The sequence below is a fragment of the Lissotriton vulgaris genome, chromosome 6 (genome assembly GCF_964263255.1).
Source record: "Lissotriton vulgaris chromosome 6, aLisVul1.2, whole genome shotgun sequence".
NCBI lineage: Eukaryota > Metazoa > Chordata > Amphibia > Caudata > Salamandridae > Lissotriton > Lissotriton vulgaris.
In genome coordinates this window covers 1,480,636,938-1,480,653,956 of record NC_141694.1, presented here as the reverse complement: position 1 = coordinate 1,480,653,956, position 17,019 = coordinate 1,480,636,938, and positions in this window count along the sequence as shown.

Genomic DNA, 17,019 nt, shown 5'->3' with positions numbered 1-17,019 from the left:
TTTATATCCCATTGGGAGTCGTTTAAACATTTTTTGTACGCCGCCGCACGTAAAACTGGTCCATTGGGAACTTAGACCATCTAATCTATGTGCATAAAAACCATTGGAAATGTCAAGCGTGGTTTTGAACCGTTTACGCTCAAGACTATTCACTAGGGCAGAGCCGTGAGTATTCTGTACTGCACAGTTACGGCAATGCGAGTTCAAATGCCGGTAATCCAAAACAAGACGATACGAGCCGTCTGGCTTGTTAACAGTAAAAAGGGGATTATTCATTGGTGACACACATGTTTCAATTACACCTTGATATTCCAATTGTTCAAGGATAGCCGCGACCGAAGCTTTAGCTTCACGCCGTATGGGATACTGGGGTTGTGGCTGAGGCTGTGACCGTAAAGGAATCTCATGGCTAGGGGACAATTTATCCCAGCCACACTGATTTCGGTACACAGCCGGCGCAAGCGCCAGAGCCCACTCTTCTGCAAAATGCAGCGCTTCCACTCTCAGTACAGTGTGCGCGAAACTGGGGAGGATTACCTCCTCCCCTCGCGGAGCTGCGAGAACAAAAGGTGGGGGCCAGTCAGCCTCCGAAAGCAAAATGTCATACGTATCCGAAAGATTCTCCCAAAATACCCCTTTTACAGTCCGCTGCATGTCACCTTCAATTAACAGGACAATTTCAAAAAGTCTTTCAGGGGGAGCAACATGTGTATCAGCTGTTTCGATTACAACATAAGTGTCAGTCGCTGTCACCTTCAACAGTGGACGGAGGGCCTCTCTGACTATGGTAATCTCCGCCGCGCTGTCCAGCAAGGTCAGAGCCCACGTCAGATTCCGAAGCCGCGTTCTCACTATCTGGGGCATATCGATGTGCCGTTAAGGCTGCGACCTTCTTCTTGGCAAACTGCGGTCTCTTTGGCGTAGAGTCGTCCCGCTGGTCCCCTTCACTTCGCGTGCGGGGCTGGCCACGTCCTTGCTGACCACCCCTGCCCCTGCCGCCCCCTCCACCACCGGTTGACGGAGCCGATGAGTCCTGAAAGGAACGAGGAGAGCGTTGGTCAGATGCCTGATATCTGTCAGGCGATTTAATCGTAGCGCGGTCGCGCAATTCATAAACACGCTCTGACTGCGCAGGTTGTGAAGGCGCCGGACTCGAGACCTGTGTCTGTTGTTGTTGTTGCTTACCCTGATTCTGCTTTTTAGGCCAATTTTGTTTTTTGGACCTGGGCTGTCCACCTGTTTCCGAAGACTGCCCCTGGGGCTGCTTCTTTTCTTTTTCAAGAAAAACCTTCGCACCCTTAGAATTGCGGCCAACCATTTTATAAGCCGCCACAATTATTCTTGCCAGCTGACGGGGTCTCTCGGCATCGGGAATTAACGCCAGACCATTGGCCACTTGAAAGTTCACTGCATCCCCTTTTACATTGGCAAGGATAATACCGCAAACTGTCTCAAATGAACCGTTCAGGCGCATACCCAACTCAACCGCCGACTCAGGTCCGTGATCATCCTGAACACGTTTGAGGATCGCAGACAGGTTCGACACTGACGGTGTGCCAAAGCACCTCGAGTAAACCGCTGCAAAAGTCTTACCCCATGTCTCACAGTCAACAAGTTCCGGGGCTAAATCTTTCGGTAAACTAAGCGTAAGAATCCGGTGTTTTTCACCCGGAGTCGTATTAGGAAACACAGCCTCCAGCTGGTCGAATTTCTCGGCAAGCCAGTAAGGAAAATCATCCTTATTGTCTGGCTTTCTGCCCATAACGGAATTCACCAAGACAGGACTGATTTTCAAGCCAGCCTGGTCTGCTCGAAGCTGCGCCCCTGCGGGGGCTGCGCCATGAATATTACGACCAATGTAATGAACAAGCGCTCTAATCACTCCAACCGCGACCTCATGAAGACGCCGCAGGTCACCCACGTTACAAGAATGGATAAGGGACCTAACCTCGGAGCTGTTAAAGAATGGGGTAGGGCGCCACCAAACCAAACTCCGTGCTGCCAAGCGTCTATAGGTACTTCCAGTGCCCTGTACGGAGCATAAGCCGCCGGTACATCCGTGGCAGTGTATGAATGGTAGACACCCGAATTAGCGTCTATTTCCGGAAATGTCACCCAGGAATAAAACAATTCGTACGGGTACGCATGTTCCGCACTCACTACTAGAACCACAGCTAAGCCTTCCGCGGGTACATTATAACCCCGCAAGTGGTCGCGAACCGCGACGCGGCTATGCTGCGCTATTTCCACTGCCATGTTAGCACAGGAAGAAGAAAAACTAGACAAAGAACACTTTGTAGCACAACTGGGTAGTGATTCAAAGAAACCTTTTTTAGAAGAATTCAAGCTTGAAAAGACCTATTTCAAAAACAGGTAGGTTTTCCGACACCGCCGTTTACCGGAAACGGAAATGAAGGTGTCAAGGTATGAATGATATACTACTCGAGTGTCATGAAATACGGCCAACCAATCCGTTGGGCGCCATGTAGCAGGGTTTCCGTTCTCCCACAGAACTGTGCATAGAGATCTAGAACCTCAGTGAGTTAGGATGATCCAAAAACTCATCTCAGTGTCAGAAATCTCGTTACCTAGCTAGCTACAGTGTCTCATGGATCATTATGGAATGATCCATGTATTAGACAAACCAGAACATGATCTTTAGAATACCTCAGGAGTCGTGGAACACATGAACACTCTTTCGTTATATAATCATTTCAAACCAAAACTGAGAGTCAAAGAACACAAGTGCAAGTTTGAAATATTTATTATTCAATGCAAAGTTCTCAAACGCAGTATCTTGTATAATACCAAAATGCAGATTATAAAAATCAGAGTCAGCAGCATAGTCACTAATCCATAGTAAGCAAAAGGTGCTAGCATGTTATAATGCAATTTCTATAGAAATCTATATCACCTATATTTCGCGCACCCTATCTAGCATATTATATTATATCTAAGAAGGTCTCATTCGGGTTTTAGCAGGGCGGCCCCATACCTCTCAATGTCAGTAGGAGCAGTTCACATCAACCGCTACCAGCTCTCTTCATGCGCAGCACCAAGTGTCTGCTTTCATTCCGTGTAACTCTATCTTAAACCCGCGTAGAGCCCAAAATGTTGGCATCAACATTATTTGTGTTATGTCTAATGTGGTGCGAGGATCAAGCCTCCCAGCAACCTTGTGTTAGGTTAATTGTAGAGTGTGCAGCTCTCAGTGTGCAGACAGTTGTACCAAGTGTACCAGGCAAAGCTGATAGCATAGAAATAACATATTATTCTCAAATAAACCACCTCACCGCTTCTAGGGTGAAGGCGACAACAACAAGTATGTGTCGTGTGCAAAACTGAAGCCGAAGGAAAAAAGGCTGTTTAAACATGTAATGCACTCATGCTAACTTAACGCAATATATGTAACGAAGTATCCATATGACAACTGAAGTACCCCTGCTGTGTGATTGAAGCTTATACACTGCTGTTCAGTGCTGCTTGTGAGAGGGAGGTCTGGAGTGTTACATCTGTTTGCGGGAAGATTGCACCTGTTGTTGCCTATGCCTGGTAAGTGACACAAGTTTGCACTCTTGCCCACCAATGGTACCACAGTTCCTTTTGCACAACGTAAGCTTGCACTGCTGTATCCCAGTGCAGTGCCACACTAGTGCCATCCATTTGATGGAAGATTGGACTGATTTTGCTCATTATTACACTTCTACCTCCCTTGATCTCACCCTACTGCTTTCCAGTCCCCAGTCAGCTTGTGTGTAAAAGAATGCTTGCCCTAGTGCTACCAATCCCGTATCTGTTCAGTGTATGACCAGCTTGTCGTGACTACTTACTCTAGCCACGGCATTGACTTGTCTCGTTGTGGCACAAATGCAAACAAGGATTCAAGTGGGCACTCTAGAGATGTTAATAGTTGATGGTCAAATTGATAGAATGGTTCCATGCTCCACCAGTTGTAATGGCAATATGAAAAAAGTCATGCTCAGGCATGTTGCACTACCAATGATCTGCTTTTACATAGTTCCAGGTACCTTAATTAGGTTCGCAGCACTGCAAAGGTCAGGCAGCACTACAACCCAGTTCAGTAGTACTTTGTTTATAACAATTGGCAGAATGGAAGGCTGTTTCAGATCTAAGGGGTTTTTAATATATGTGCTGGTTGTACAAGGACCTCCACAACAACCACATTAGCCCTCTGAGCTACCTTAACAAATGTCTTTGAAGCTTGTATTGAGACACAATCAGAAAATGAAATATCTATTAAATTGACTGCGGTAACTTGATTATGAAACATGTCTTTGCGAGCATTGCAAAATAGGTAGACAATTGAACTGTCAAAGTGTGTAGTTATAGAAATATATTGTGTAGGTAAACATTGTTCACAACGATAGTTACACATCGCATGGCATTACAACGCTGTCATCACAACGATCGTATTGTTACATCGCATGCCATTACAATGCAAGCTGTTAAAACGACTTGCTGTAGGGGGCAGAAGGTGTTGGATTTTAAATCCAACACCTTCCCTATTTCACCATTTGTCTTCTGTGGCATTGCAACATTCTGCATTATATTCTTTACGATTATTTTTTTTATTCCTGCTTGCTAATACACTGCATTTGAGTCTTCAGACCGGTAGGGGTAAGTAGTTTGCTTCCCACTCCCTGTATAGTATAAACGAATACTAACACTACTTACACAGGTATGGTACTGCGGCCAGTATCCTACAGCACCCACAGCACATCACTTTACAGCAATTAGCTCACGACTTAAACTCACAGTTTCATCCCCGAGTCTTCAGAGCGGTAACAGTGAGTAGTTTGCTTCCCACTCGCGCTATAGTCCAAACGCATACTAACACCACCTGCACAGCGATGCTACAGTGGCCAGTATGCTACAGCGCCCAGAGCACATCAGTTTACAGCACTCAGCTCACGGTTTAGGTGCATGCTTTCATCCCTGAGTGTACCGGCCCCTCACCTCAGCACCATCTCACAGTGGGCAAAACAGCACTTTCACACCGGTAGGGGTAAATACTTCAGCACATCAGTTTACAACACTCAGCTCACGGTTTAGGCGCACGCTTTCATCCCCGAGTGTACCCGCACCTCACCTCAGCACCATCTCACTCTGGGCAAAACAGCACTTTCACACTGGTAGGGGTAAATACTTCAGCACATCAGTTTACAGCACTCAGCTCACGGTTTAGGCGCACGCTTTCATTCCTGAGTTTACCGGCACCTCACCTCACCACCATCTTACTCTGGGCAAAACACCACTTTCGCACCGGTAAGGGTAAATACTTTGCTTCACACTCCCTCTATAGCACAACCTAACCACCCTAATGAGCTCACAGCGCTCCTACCCTCCTCTTTCCTACTTTTTTTGCCCTTTTTTCCCCTTACTCGCTTCAACGGAATCACAAAATGGTGGCCAACACTTCCTAGTTTCAACCGCTCGCAGCGCTCGCAACCAATCGGCAGCAAGCTTGTGCTTGTAACGCCTCAGCCAATCAGATGGCAGAATTCCCAAATATCGATATCTATAAATGTTGATATTTGTCAAAAACTACTGAACAGATTTACACCAAATAAACAGAAATGTGCTTTCTAGACCGAGATCCTTCTCCCTGCCAAATTTGGGTTAATTCCGTTCACCTGTTCGACCTGTAGCCTTGTCTAAAGTTTCCTATGGAAATTAACATGGAAAAAACACGTTTTGAGAACCTCCTTTTATCTTGCCCCCCCTTTGACGAATCACCCCCAAACTTTTGACATAGGAGCCGATATCAACAAAGAATTTGGTTTGAAAATTTCATGAAGATTCATCAAACAACGCCAAAGTTATAAGCAAAACAAAAAATGCTCTTCCTATGGAAACTATGTCCTAATTATAACTACCAACTGGTGACCGCCACTATACGCTACTCCACTCTACACTACTCCACACCACTCCAGTCAACACAGTTACACTCTAAGCAGCTACACTCTACGCCACTCCACTCTATTGCATTTCACTCTACCCAACTCCACTGTACGCCATTTCCATCTATGCCACTCCACTGTATGCAACTCTACTTTACGTGACTCCACTATACACTAGTCCACTGTACGCCACTCTATGCTATTCCAATGTATGCCACTCCAATGTATGCTACTCAACTCTATGCCACTTCAGTGTACTGCACTCCATTCTACCCACTCTATTCTACCCTATTTCCTTGAATGTCAGTCCACACTACGCCTATCCACTGTATGATATTCCACTGTTCACCACTCCACTCAATGCTACTCCACTATATGCTATGGCACTCTACACCACTCCACTCTACACTATTCTGCTGTATGGTACTCTATTCAATGATACTCCACTGTATGCCACTCAACTGTATGCTACTCCACTCTATGCTGCTCCAGTATACGCACTCCACTCTTAGCCACTCCATTCCATACTATTCCCTTGGACACCACTCCACTGTACACTAATCTACTATACGCTACTCCACTCTACATCACTTCACTGTTTGCCACTCCACTGTTGACTATTATACTGCGTTGCCACTCCACCGTATGCTGTCGTATGGCTGCTGGGGATATTGTCGACATTGTTAAGTTAGCATGAGCTCTGCTACCATGATGCTGCTTTTGCGCATGTTACCATATGGCTTTATTATGCAAGACTCTGTTTGTGCCTTTCACATGAGAACTGTCTGATTTCTGCGTTCTCTGCTTGTTCCTGGAGTTTAGTCTGAACACACTGTGCAAGGTCGATAAACAATGCCCCTTGTTATTCTGTTTTGGTCAGTCCCTAGCACATGACACACCGCCGCAGCTGCTGGAAACCCGTGCTTTAATGTTGTTGGATTGCATGTTGGTTTAGCACACACTTGGAGAGGGATCTTTCCAGGGAGAAGAGCTATGCTGTTCCTATGATGTAAAAACTACAATCTAGGCACTATGGTATGGGGTCTGCTGACAAAGGCCAGAGATCTTCATTTATATAATAAAACATATTCTTTCCAAAAGGAGGGTGGTTAGGCCTTATAGTCCTTTATCCACTGTCTGTATAATGACTTCCCCTTTCATAGTCTAGGGGCTTGCTACAGTGCTAACAGTTTTAGGTGTATGCATTGTGCTGCTGGTAGTGGCTCGTATACTGCATTATAGAGCACTACAGTATTGTGGACAAGTACGAGTGAGTGAGCGAAAGGGTATGTCTTGCTAGCGCGATTCCAGAGAGAGTCGGGAGTGCTGTGTTATGGGTTGTCTAATCATTTGTAGCTTTATAATTATGTAGGAGAACACATGAGACACTATAGCTAGTCGGTTCTAGGATTTTGGGTACTGAGGTGGTAGGTGGCCTAGCCCCTAAACACTGAGGTCCTGTTTTCCTGAGTGTAGGTCTGTGTATGTGCAGAATCCCTGCAACATGGCGCAGCCAATGTTTGGGCTGGTACTTATCTGTGAGATGCCTGAGTAGTGCTTCTCCACAAACCACTCACTTCTGTTCCCGGAGATGGTTGTGACGGTGTAGCGTCCTATAGTGTGATATTATATAGGTTTTTCAATCTTGAATTTTAAAAGGTCTTTCTCTTTCTGTTTGACTCGTTATTGCACTGCTGCACATAGGTTGGTGTTCTCTTCTATTGATTATGGCGATTGCCATAACACCTCTTAACCGCGCTCCAGTCACGGCTTATTTGACTCAATATGGAGTTCCTGCTGCTGGTGTTGCACTTATTTTTGTTGTTGAAGCGGATGCGGTGTATAAATAGGGGGGTTTACCCAAACATAGTCACTGGGACCTGGGTTCTATAAGTACTGAGAGGAAGGGGTCCCAGCGTGAGTGTGTTATAATGTGAACAATTAAAAAAATAATTACACAGACAATAAATGCATCCACATTGTTTTATTCACAATGGGACTGGGTATACTGAATATACTAGTGCACGCATGATATTTAGATCGCTGTCCTGATGAAGACCCCACAGCAAGGGCACAACTAATCCCTGCGAACCTTTGAGGGTCGAAACGTCGACAATAACCTGTTTGGTCGTCAACTTCACGCCACTATCTTTACATTTATTGTATTATGTGAAGTATGATATGTTTTTTTATTTAAGCTTCGAACCAATGGTCCTTTATTTTGTATATAACTCGCCAATACAGTTTTGTTAACTGGCTGATTTTACTGTCACTAATTCCCTTCCATCACAATATCCTCACCCGATCACCTCCCCCTCCCTCCCTGGGGCACTGTACAACCGTTTAAAATTATTGATCAGTTGTCTAGTATATTCAGTATACCCAGTCCCATTGTGAATAAAACAATGTGGATGCATTTATTGTCTGTGTAATTATTTTTTGAATTGTTCACATTATAACACACTCACGCTGGGACCCCTTCCTCTCAGTACTTATAGAACCCAGGTCCCAGTGACTATGTTTGGGTAAACCCCCTGTTTATACACTACTTGGAGCAGACGCCTGTCTGCGAGGTTTCCTTTTTCTGTTCAATTTAATTGTTTCTAGCACACAATGGTAGAAAGAGAACTTCTCTCATATTCTGAGGACTACATTGATAAACTTCTGGAAAATCCTGACAACATCTTTTTTTCCACCAATATTCCTATTGACTTTACTTTGAAAGATAAAATATCACGTCTAGAGCTTCTGGAGAAGAAACTGGTCCGAACCAGGTGGCATGGCCATCTTCTAACAAGATATCTCAAGGAGAACATCATCCCTGTGGGACTACAAATCAAGACAGAACCGGCCATCTTTATAGAAGTACCTAAATTCAAAGAAGGATTTAGTCATATTTCCAACAATTGCTCCCGTCATTGGATGGTTCTCGGTGTGGAAACTGCAGCTGAACAAGTCCAGCTTATTACCGCTGAAATCAAGGCATTGAAAGCAGAGATAGCAGCCGATGCTAATTTTGCCAGCGCTAAGGAAACCTTGAGCAATCTGGAGGCATCTCTTAAGGACTTTGACCTAACTACCCAGAACCGCAAATTGGAGAAATTAATTAATTGTGGGTTTGTAATGCGCTAGAATCGACCCCCGAAGGAGTATCTCTGCGCAGTAGACCGCGGGGGAACCCATCCTGGCTTTCCCTGTGAGATGGTCCCTACTGGGTATCTCCAAGGTGAAACCAGGCATCCCCGGCGTATGTGGGGGGCCGTTGTGGAGATGAGGCAAGCTAATGCCCAGAGTTGTCGAGTGTGATCCCTGGTGAGAGTAGGCACCGAGATGAGAATTATCGAGTCCGCTGACCCTGGTCCACGACCCTGCCGCGTCCGGAATTGAACCCTGGTCCCGGGCCGTCCTCTGCTCTCGGGTCTGGGCTGCCTCTAACCAGTGAGCCACACCACTCCACACCACTCCACACAGAAACTAGCCCGTGACATACGTTTGTATGACAAGAAAAAGACTTACCCATACCTACAGGAGGACTATTTCTGCCAGGACAATCAGGGTCGCTTTACGAACAGAGGACGTGAGTCCTACAGAGGTAGACGTAATTATCAAACTTTCTTGGATTCATCTTATAGTCCTGAGGGCGAACAAGAACAAGCCGGCCCTAGTCATTTTTACAACCATTCAGACCACTGCTACCAACAACACCAATACAACCCTTTTTTAGGACAATGTCAGGGATCATGGCGCCCTCCCCACGGCAGAGGCAACAACTGGCCAAGGGGCCAGCAATGTGGCCCCCAACAGAACATGAACAACTGGGACGGAGGACGTGGACAACCCCAGAAACAAGTACACTTCCAACCGGAACAACATGGCGAGAGGATAACCCACAACAAAACCTACCGGTGGTATATACAACAGAGGCCCTCAGTCCGATTATGAATATATCTCAACAAAAGCTGAGTAATGATGAACTCAAAGTATTGAGCAAAGGGTTATCTTACGTTCCAATGAACAAACCGGATAATTTCATTGTTCGTACTGAACTCTTCAAATTCTTTCGCAAAATCCGGCTCAAATACTTTTTCCGTAATTCCGGACCACAACCTAATCCATCATTAACAGGTTTGAGAATACCTTCTACCTTTGTCCCCTATGCAAGCGCAATGTCACACAAAATCTTAGCTTATGAAGCGGTGGTTTGGAGAGATGTGCAACAACTTCTACATGACAAATCATACATCAGGTACAACACAAGCAAAATGGAAAAGGCAGCACTGCTATCACTTGCCTGGAACAATCAAGTTGTGATTAAGCCTGCGGACAAGGGCCGGGCAATTGTTGTCCAAGATGTATCCACCTATGAATCTGAAATTCTCCGCCAACTGAATGACGGTACGAGTTACCAACTACTGCGGTCAGATCCTTCTAAAGCCATTGCCCTTGAAATCTTGGAGTTAACACAAGCTGGCCTTGACCAGGGTTGCCTATCTGAGAATGAGTTTCATTTCCTAAATCAAAAACACCCTCGACTGGCCATGATTTACACCATGCCTAAAATCCACAAAAGTATGGTGGACCCACCAGGTCGTCCTATTGTATCTGGATGTGGCTCCCTTCTTGAGCCTCTTGGCAAATACATTGATTTTTTCCTTAAACCCTTGGCTGAGTCCACTCCATCTTACCTACGTGATACCATGCATACAATTAACATCATTGAAAATTCATCCTTTGACCCTCAACACCAAAGACTAGCTACATGCAATGTGGTATCATTATATACCTGCATCCCGCAACAAGAAGCTCTTAAGGTGATAACACGATGCCTGCAACGACGACCTGCCCCGGTCCAAGTTCCATCTGAATTCATTGTGGCTTTGTTAAGAATAGCCATGACCAAGAACTTTTTTCTATTCAAAAACAAATTCTATCTTCAGACATCCGGAGTAGCAATGGGGGCTCCATTTGCTCCTGATGTGGCGATTCTCTGCATGGCGGCATTCGAGGAAGACACTGTCCTAAATCAAGTTAATCCATTCAAAGACCAACTGGGTCTCTGGATCCGATACATTGATGATATTCTTCTAATCTGGAACGGCGATTTGGAGGGACTATCCTCTTTTTTCACATGGCTTAATCATCAATCTGCATATCTGAAATTCACGATCCAATCAGACAATCAGACCATAAATTTTCTGGACATTACCATCTATGAACAATCAGGGATATTACTCACTACACTGTACCGTAAACCGGCTGAAAGACACTCGTTGTTACAATACAACAGTCACCATCCACGAGCTCTCCGCGACAATCTGCCTTTCGGGCAATCCCTACAAATTCGGAGGAATTGCTCCAACAAAGACCATTACTTTACAGAATCTGAGGATCTTGCCAACCGACTGCAACAACAAGGATATCCCAGACACCTGGTCAAGAAATCAAGGAAACTACCTGGTTCTACCAAGAGAGGAATTACTCTCGCCCAAAGACAAAAATTACCAACAAGAAAATAGGATTGTTTGAGTAACCACATTTAACACCAAAAGTAATAAGATCAAACGCATCATCAATCATCATTGGCAATTAATATCGGATGATGTCAACCAGTCTGAGACACCGTTACACGCTTTCAAAAAAGCCAAAAGCGTCAAAAACTATGTGGTACGGTCTCTCCTACCAACTCCTGATGAGCCCACTATCACCTCATTGTGGGATTTGCCCCTGTGGTTGGCCATTTCAAATGTGGCCACTGTAAGGCTTGTGACACTGCAATCCAAACAAAGGAATTCCAACATCGCCAACATAAAATCAGGCTAAAGACACACAGCAACTGTAATTCTTCCAACATTATCTACGAGATAATATGCCCGTGTCAAATGATCTACATTGGCCAAACACAGCAAAAAGCCAAAGCTAGAATCCTCCAGCACATGAGCAGGATCAGATGCGAGGTCCAGGGTGCACCCTCAGTAGACCATTTTAAATTGGCAGCACTACCCCCAGAGAGCCTTCGATGGGTGGTAATAGAAAAAGCAGTTTTGGGACCCCGGGGTGGCAACATCACAAGTATCCTAAACACACACGAATTGAAGTGGATGTTCTTCTTTGACTCCATTGAGACAGGCCTCAACAAGCATGATAGCTCTTTTTCACAACTAGCAACCTTGCCTTGAACCCCTCTCGATTTCAACACGCAACATACACTGTGTTTAAATTGGCCTATACCCTCATGCGAGAGGTACGCCATACCATCAATGAATATGTGAAAATGCCATTATCACCATCTACTGAATTGGCCTATACCCCACTGTGAGAGGTACGCCATAAAGACAGTCTAACATTAATGTTGTTTCATTTAACATCATGTAATACAATCATCCGAATTGTTGACATTGTTCATTATGGCCTTACCATCTTTTGACAGGTATGCGATATCTATGTCCATACCACTCTCACATACAGTGGTCCGTGCTGACTAATATCATATGTTTTCTTTTATAATTTGTGATTATCGTTGCATTGTGTACCAACATGATTATGAACATCGAGTTTACATCCAAGTTGCCAAGCTAATAATTATCTATGTTTATTAATACTAACCGCGATCTAAATATCATGCTTGCACCAATACCATCAATAATATCACCATTGATAACAATCGAGAACCATGGCTTTTAATAAACAACGTGGGTCTGTCTTCCACCTCTACACGCTAGTCCCGAATCACGTGGTATGGTTACCATAGTAATATCAGAATCAGGAAACTCGGCTCGCCATTGCGAGTAAGAGCGGCGTCCTCCGCCAAATTCAATCGGCGTTGCGTAAGTCTGTCTCTGTAACCCTATTGTAACTTCTTTGACTCAGGTTTCCCATGACAACGGGCGTTACTAATGATCCCCCCACATATTGTCCCACAGATATCACGGAGTTATTAAACCCGCAGACCCGATTTCCGACATCCCTCAACTCTGGGTAAGCCTTTGGACAGAGTCTACAATGCTGTGCATGTCCTGTTCCTTTGTTATGACAGCATCTTAGAGTGACTAGTTCCCTTGTTCGTTCGCAGATATCACTGTACGACCTTCCCAGAACTACACTATTGAACTCGTGCCATACCTATTTTTCAACTGGGTAAGCCCATTCTATATCCTTGCTCTTAATTGGTTACCACAGCCCAACAAGCTTTTGTATCACTTACTCTTTGTGTTCTATTACAGACACGCACCACGCGGAGTGATCCCCTGTAACCACAGTCTTTGACCGTGTGCCAATTTATCTGCCAACCAAGGTAAACCGCGAGTATTGATAATGACGCATTCCCTATTAATTGGTAGTGAGAGGATTAGCATCTTGTTTAAGATACTGCCATAGTCACCGCTTCCCGGGCCAGCTCTCAGCTCCAAACGCTCTATATAACTACTCCGATATACGTTCATTTTTCAAATGTACGATGACGGTTTTGATCTACTCCTCAAAATCACTGTCCCTACCTATCTCAGAATTTCCCCATGCAGGTAGTACCAGATGGTAACGCCTGCCTAGTTAAGGATTCACAACACGAGCTATAACCTTAACGGTATACCCTCTGTTTTAGTTATGTGTGCTTTAATTAGTCTTGATTACACAATATGAGGCATATCCCACGATCAAGGAATATAATTCTTCTTCTTTATTTTATATATACTAATCAGGTTGCCTGCCCCTTTTTTTGTCCTGATGAAGACCCCACAGCAAGGGCACGACTAATCCCTGCAAACTTTTGAGGGTCGAAACGTCGACAATAACCTGTTTGGCCGTCAACTTCACGCCACCATCTTTACATTTATTGTATTATGTGAAGTATGATATGTTTTTTGATTCAAGCTTCGAACCAATGGTCATTTGTTTTGTATATAACTCGCCAATACAGTTTTGTTAACTGGCTTATTTTACTGTCACTAATTCCCTTCCATCACAATATCCTCACCCGATCACCTCCCCCTCCCTCCCTGGGGCACTGTACGACCATTTAAAAATATTGATCAGTTGTCTAGTATATTCAGTATACCCAGTCCCATTGTGAATAAAACAATGTGGATGCATTTATTGTCTGTGTAATTATTTTTTGAATTGTTCACATTATAACACACTCACGCTGGGACCCCTTCCTCTCAGTACTTGTTGAAGCGGATGCAGCTCACCGCTTCGAGGTATTTTATTCTTGGGTCACCTTTCCGGCAGTCGATGGAACTGATAATTTGTTTCAAGAGTATACTGCCACCGCGGTTCCATGGGATTATCGACCTTATAGATCTCTTAAAGTTCTGCTAACGGCTTGTCAACATACTATATGGTTTAATGACGCCCTTCCTCACCCTGTAACTGAGGTCCGTTTAGGCTCCTTGTCAATTGATGGGGACACATGGCCCGTTTTGGCAGGGTATTCCCCACATGCAAATTATCTTACTGTGCCAGTCGCAGAGCTACGCGTATTGCATGCATCATTAATACGTGTACATAGAGCTGTTATTCAGTTCATGTCGCACAACTTCCAGGTGGGACCACCTGGCATTGCGGCACAACCACCGGGATCTGGTAGTGTAATCATCATTCATGATTTATTCAGTGATGGGCAAGCGTCCGCAAACTAAGGACGAACTTCCTTATTGGCTTGCCAAGTACCATTCCTGTGGAGAAACACAGGTTCATGACCATGAAATTGCCTAAAGGCCTAGTTCCAAAGTTAGCTGATTGTAACACTTGGGGTAGAGTGTTTGCAGCGGTTTATTCAATGTATTTCGGCACCCTCTCAATGACCGTATTCCCTTCCGTGATAGAACGTGTTCAGGATGAGCATTGGGCCGACGCGGCCCTGGAGTTGGGAAGGAGATTGGTGGGGGTGTTTGATATTGTGTGTGATATGATCCATGCACATTTTAAGGGTGATGCAGTAAGCTTGCGGGTGGCGCAACACTTGGAGGCTGTTACAGACGCAGACAAACAGCGCGAATTGCCAAAGATTATTGCTAAATCTGGGATTTAAGCATTTTACTCAACCTCAAACACAATAACAATCTCAACAAAAAGCCCAGCCAGAAAAGGATGGGCACCCGTTCTTTTCTAAAACGGTTTGGAAAAACAAAAAAATGGGGCAGCAACATTAGAAGTAGAGTTTGCGTGATGGTTCACCAACACCCGAATCTTCTGAGCGAACTTATGATTTGCATGATTGCGCAAAAATTAAGTCTCCTGATCGATTTCAAGTCCCTGATCAGCGCGCTCCTCGTTCTTTACAGGACTCATCAGACTCTCGAGTTGATGGAGGGGAGCATCAGGATCGCAGCAAAGGTGTGACCAATCAACAGGGACGGGATCAACCTTGCAGTTTGACATGAAGGCCAAACAAGATGGACTTCCTTGTTTTGGACCCCTGTACCAAAAGGAGAAAGTTGTCACCTTAACAGCAAACTATGCCTCAGACGGTGAGGACGCTACTCCCAGACTGGCAATGGGCAGTGACTCCTGTCTGGAGGCGAGAGTAACTGATACATCCATTACAGTAGAAACAGCAGATAATTGAGTTGCTCGCCTGTATAGACTGTATGAAATAGTTTTCCAAATTGAAGGCCTACAACCTACAAATACAGCATTTTTTGGGGAAAATCTCACTTCTTCTCATGACATTTTGTTGGAGGAGGCGGACTGGCCTCCACCATTTGTTTTGGCCGCTTCTAGATGGGAAGACGTGATACTTCTGAGTTTTTCACCATACCTCCCTGAGAAGGCTAACCAGGCATACGCATCGGAGTGGGTTTTGGCCCTTGCACCGGCGGTGTACCGTAATCAAGTGGGTTGGGATTGAGATTCATCAGCACATGAGATTCCATTACGGTCCATGCCACAGCCACAACCACAATATCCCATCAGACGGGAGGCTACAGCTCCGGTTCGTAACATTCTGACTCAATTGGAATATCGGGGTGTAGTTGAATTCTGTGTATCACCGATGAATAATCCTCTTTTTCCGGTATCAAAACTGGACGGTTCCTATCGCATTGTATTAGATTATCGAAATTTGAAAAGTCATTGTCGTACGTTTGCGGTACAGAACATACACAGCTCTGCGCTAGTAAACAGCATTGTTTATAAAAAGTATAAGACGACACTGGACATATCCAATGGTTTCTACAGTCACAATTTTGGCTCCTGAGGGCTTTGACTTGACAGCATTTACCGCCATTGAAAATCAGAAAAAATGGACGCGTTTACCTATGGGGTATAAGAACAACCCCTGCGCTTTTGCTGCTCGTGTTGTGTCTTTGTTACACAGCATAGACCCGGATGCGTTCTCGTACGTTGATGATATTTATCTAACAGACGACAAACTTATACCGCATCTTGTCCTAGTCGACCTCATTATTTTGTCGTTTGCCGACTATGTATACAAATATAATTTTGCAAAATCACACATTGCTTACTTTGCGGTGCTCTTTTTGGGCTACTACGAGCTCAACAATGAGGGTAGGGGGTTAGCCCCCCACTTTCTGGAGAAATGTGCACAATTGCAACCTCCTTCTACAATGAAGAAGCTTCAGTCGTTGCTGGGATTTTTTCATTTCGGTAGGAAATACCTTCCTGATTATGCCCAGCGTATCAAACTGCTCTATGTGTTGATACAAAGTACTTTTACTTCTGCCTTCTGGTTACCATAATATACCTCTATTCTACGATCTTTGCAGTCTGATCTGCTAGAGACTAACTTCTTGTTGACACATGATAGTACTACGAACCTAGTCATATGTATTGTACCATGGACGGTGGGTTTCACGTACCTAACGTTCAACAAAGGAGACAAAGTACCTACTGCATACAAATCACATTTGTACACAGCAGCCTAAATGTGCTTTTCCAATGTTAAAAAGATTTTGACTGCAGTCCAAATGGCTATTCTGAAAAACTGCTCACTGGCGCAGAGAAAACACATTCTGGTAGTTTTGCCTATCCCTGCTTTAGAAGCAGTGACAAAGGCAAGTGTACCAAACTCTAAAGCTTTACATCCCCATTGGATTCAATGGGCTACTTCTTTGACATCAGCTGATGTCACGTTTATCTTTGA